Source organism: Melospiza melodia, chromosome 12, assembly GCF_035770615.1.
Source record: "Melospiza melodia melodia isolate bMelMel2 chromosome 12, bMelMel2.pri, whole genome shotgun sequence".
Classification (NCBI taxonomy): Eukaryota; Metazoa; Chordata; class Aves; order Passeriformes; family Passerellidae; genus Melospiza; species Melospiza melodia.
The window spans coordinates 15663020-15668190 of record NC_086205.1 but is presented as its reverse complement, the minus strand read 5'-3'; the positions used below and the strand labels follow the sequence as shown (position 1 = coordinate 15668190).

The 5171-nt window shown below is 38.5% G+C and overlaps 1 long non-coding RNA gene across 1 annotated transcript in view; it reads right to left on the bottom strand.

The window, feature by feature from the left end:
• LOC134423437 (uncharacterized) overlaps positions 1-5171 on the bottom strand; it is a 94973-nt gene that overhangs the window by 466 nt on the left and 89336 nt on the right. The window lies entirely within an intron of this gene.

Here is a 5171-nt window from a genome sequence, read left to right as displayed (position 1 = left end):
GTAAATATCCAAATCTACAGTTAATAGTGTTTTCAGAAATAACTAAACATGGAGCAGCAATTCTCTGTCACATGCAGGAATTCCTCTAACCAGGGGCACATTTAGATTGATTTGATTAGCTATCTTCCTCAAAAGTGGGAGCACTAATTCAGCACCTGCTGCTTAAGGTTATTTAACTCAGGATGTGTTTTCCAGGACACTTGCAGAAAAATGTCATAACCATTTTTTGACTTGTCATCCAACAGCAGTTTACTGAAATGCAAGCAAAGCCAGGCCCCTTGACTAGGTAAGATGAAATATAAAATTAAATTAATATGTACAATTTCATATAAATTTCAAAATTCTATATATAAAAGTTAATAAAACCCATTAAAATGTCAGCAGCCTTTGAAGATCTCATAACTTTTAAAAATGTATGTTAAAGCAAGTTTTCGCTTTTACCTATCTCACAGTAGTACATATAAATCAATCTAAAGTACATTTATTAAACTTATGTATGTGGGTATTTCCACTTCTTTGTTATAAAATGTCACTTTTAACAGATGTGCTCTTGACGAACCCTTAGTTTGTATATAGAAGATATGTGGCTGTAAAACTTTAGGCATAAAAACAAACAGCCCCTCTCCATAGCTGGGGTTTGGAACTAAGTGAACTTTAAACTCCCTCCCAATGTAAACCATTCTATCATTCTGTGATGTGACATTCAAGGAAAACAGCTTTCTGGGTTCCAAAAGTACAGTTATTGGACAGGGAGAGTCATAAGATATTTCACGGAACAAATATCACCCTTAAGTACTCGAGACTCAATATGGAAAAAAGCCCTATTTCCTAAGGACTGTAATTTGTGCACCAGTTGCTTTTCTCTTTTATCTGAATAATGCAATAAAACAGTGGCTATTTCTTTTGGAAGAATACAATTATATAAAAGCTAATCAACCTTTACAGTCAAGATGAAAAACAAAATCTTTTGATCTTTTGAAACAGTGTTTTGGAACAATCATGACAAAAGATACTAAACTGATATTGTCATACTTAATTCTTGATTAGTTAAAAATTATTTGCTCTTTCTTTCTCTATAATGCTCTTCCAAGTATGCAAGTTCAAACAAGTTATTACAGTTTCAATGTGAAGTTAAGGACTAAAAAATTGCTTGCAAAGTGATGCACGAATAAATAAGGCAGAGCTGGTCTTATCTGTATTTATATGTATATAAATATATTTATGTATGTATATATGTATAATAATATACAATTATATGCTATAATCTATTTATCTTTATATTATGCTACATGCTCTTCTGACCAGTAGATAGTGGTAATTATCTGTGCATAGGTACATGTATGAGAAAGGGAGAACAGATGTCCATGATTATGTAAGTTATGGTAATTAATGGTACATAAATGAAACAAGTTTGTTTTTGTTGATGTGTCACTTGCACACTGCTCCTCTTGAGCATTGGGTTACATCCTGTACACGATCGCCTTATTGTCTACTGTCATAAAAATTCCAGTTCTGTTTCTGAGCAGTCACAGAATGGGACTTGCCAGCTGTCATGGAAAATGTATTCAGTTTCATTTCCACTTAATTTATCTAATCTTAATTCTATTATTATTTTATTACAATTATTTAAGTGCTTGGGGCAACAATCTAAAGTAAAAACAAATAAACAGTAGGAGTTCCAGATAATTTGTAAGTGATCTGAAAGGTCTAATGGAAACAACATCATTATTGCAGTTTTATTTTTTGAAAGGTTAATATTATAGAAGCTTCATCATTGCTGCTATAGTTAACAGTCTGTCAACACTGACACGTTAAATTTCTGCTTCACAAGATTAAAGGCTAAACTATAAAAACTCACCCTGGACAGGGAAAAAAGAAGTTGTGAAATCGTGTTTAGATATTCAAAAACCCTGTAACTACAGGCCTCACATCACCTTCACTTTCAGCACTGTCTACTTGAAACACAGAAGAGCATCCAAGCCCATGATTAAGTCCATTTCTCTTCTGCTAAACACTTTCACACAGAGGCCACTGCCAGCTGCCAGGGCTGTAATGAAATCTGAACACACTCTTAAAGATCCACATTCCATGGTGTCTTTCACCAACATTGATGTGAAGTTGGTGGTTTGTCATCCTGGCCTTGGCTGATCATCTCCTCTCATCCTCTTCAGCAAAAAGTGTGAGTAGCTGCATTCAAGTCATCTGTCTCCCAGTGTAAACATGGGTTTGTTGGGTTTGTGCTTAGTCACAACACCTTGCTTCTGTTTAATTGCTGAGCCCACTCACAGTTGCTGTCACAGTCTGTGTAAGCACAGAGTCCTCACTGCCACTCATTATACTTCTCCATCACCTTTGTTGCCTTGCCTAAATCCTCCCCATTGCATGGCTGGTTTAGGGTGCCTTGCAGAATAAATTATTTTCTCTTTTTTTTCCTTTCTAATGCAATGAGCCATTTATTTATGATGTCCCAATCTCATTTAAATATCTTTTTTTCTCTTCTTTTTGTACTCATCATTTAGATGGTATGGTACATGTCTCACTCTGTCTGAGCAAAAAAAATGCATAATAAAAATACATAAGGGAGGTGATAACTCAATCAAAAATAAGAAATTATTAATGCACAATTTTAAGCTTATTCTAGAAATTTCTGTTAAAAAAGTAGTAGTAAAGTCAAGTATTCTAGTGGTCCCATAATGACATCGTGGTTTAATTTATTCCACTGAGTAACAAGAAATTTGATTTGACTAAGAAAATGCAGTAAAATATCCTGAGCCTGATCTAGTCATCACTGAATATGATGCAGGGTTTTCCAGTGGTAAAATGTAAGGGGAATCATCATGAATGGCTGAATCTGATGCAATAAGAATTCAAAAAGAAGGTTTTGAATGACATCTCAACTTCTAACTTCTGAAATTTTCAACAGCATTTAGCATTTCTTTAAAAGAAATTCGGATTTAACTGGATATAAGCAGCTGCAGATAGCATTACTTATCTAAGATGATTCTTCTCTTTATCTGAAAGGAGATACAGGAAAGAAAGGCATAATTCCAGAGCGATGACTCCATAAATGGTTTATTTAGAAACTGAAACTTGACTTTGTTTTCTAGCAGAAACCAAATGTGTTAGTTTGATGTGGATACAGTATATTGACAAAGGGTGGGTTGTTTCTTTTTTTCATCTAACCCTGGTTGCAGAGATAGAGAAAAAATAATCTGTCCTGAGAGTAAACAATGATCCAAACTCTTTCTTTGCTTGAAATGGCTGACCTTGCTGCGAAGAGGAATCTGCAGAGAGGATGGTGCCTCTGGAAGGAGTGACGGAATCCTGGCAAGGCACTGGATGCCTGTGCGAGCCCTGCCAAGGCTCCATTTGGCCCTGACCCAGAAGATGTGCAGCCCTGGGGTGCCCGAGGAGGTCTGCTCTGCACAGCCTGGCTGCATCTCCTCCTGCTGAACTGCCTCTGAGGGGAACTGATATTGCTTCTCCAGGGGGAGCAGGAAGGGGCACGATGAGCCAAATTCTGATGAGCCAAAATCCCACGAGCCAAAATGCCATGAGCCAAAATTCATGCCCCCTGTAGTGGCACAGGCGCAGGGGGAGCTCGCTGATGGCCGCCCTGCCCGCAGGCCAGAGCTCTCGTGTCCGGCCCTCTTCTGACGATGGATGCTTCATCTCCTTCTCTGGTTGGCGTGAGAAAGCTCTGAGGCTGTGACACAGAAATCACCTTCTAGCTTGCTATTAAGAAAGTTTGGCAAATTGACTGCTGCTAAAATAAGAGCTATGAAAGTTCCATCTGCAGTTCAGTCACACGGGGCAAATCTCGCAGGCCTTACGCAGTCGGAACACCCATGGAGCGCGCTCAGCAGGAGCTGACCCGCAGGATAATAGGGATGCATACTGAATGAATTGGAAGTAACACCTGGCCTTTGTCTGGAAAATTACCATTTTTTTAGGCCAGTCTTCAAAGCTGAACATTTCTTTAGGACTCTGGAGCCATTGAGGAGGCAGACAAAAGGAAGAGAGTCATGGAGAGACATGTAAAAGCTGTAGGCCCAGCAGAAAGGGCGAGAGGGTATTCGAGAAGGCTGAGGAAATAGAAGTTAAAACCTCAGCATAAAATTCCAGTTCTTCCCATGCGGATCAGTTTTTCCAAGGGTGAAAGGAAAATGAATTTTCCAATGCATCTAAGTGATTTCATTACACAATTATGTGCTTGCCGAAACTTTAGCCACATACTGTTACCCATCCTTGCTAGTAATCAGTGTTTGGTCTGTGCTTTACAACATGTACTTAGTTTAAACATAAAATACATTCATGTCTGTGTGTGCAAAGAGACACACCAAACTCTGTGCCCTGCCTCTCATTACAGAGAGAGGGAGTGCATCTTTTCTGGGCAAACATAAATACTGTAGAGAAATGAATAATGGTTTACCTTTAGGAACAGCCAACATCTATTTACTACACAAGTCTAATTGAGGGAAAATGCCACTCTTCCACACTAGCATCCAAGCTTCCAAACAAACGCTCAACTCACTACATTCCAGTGCAAAAGAAACCATTGCACAACCCAACTGGAGGGGTATATGCAGAATACTGGGTAGTTACATTCTCACAGATATCTCGCTCTAGTCTGAGACTGATCCAGTATAACATAAGTAGGTTGAAGCTGGTAGAGCTACCCAAATGCTTAAAATTTCACACTTTCTCAAATGTTTACTTTTCTGGATCCAACTCTTGTGAATAACTGTGCCTGGAGCTTCCTGGACTATTTTTTGGGGAGGGGTGTGATCAGGTCATAAAAATGAGAATACCATCTTTATAGGGTCTTAGCAGTCACAAACTGCAAGCTGATTATCAGCCTAATTGCATGTCATCCTCCCCTAAATCAGATTAGTCACAAATGCTTATCAACTGAGCCCTAAAATCCTGATATAACTTGAAAACATACAAGTTTTTCTGAAGGTTATCTTGGAGACCCAATAAAAAGAAACCAAACATGGCAGCTTTGAATATATCTGGTGACAGTGCCTAGCAGCCAAGAGGAATCAGGGAGAAGTGCTATGTAAAGCTACAATCTTTTAAAAAACAAGCCAGTTAGATGACTTCCAGATCTGGAATCTGCTGTCATTGCCAGCAGCCACCCTCAATATTTTTGCTTTGTTTTGTCTTTG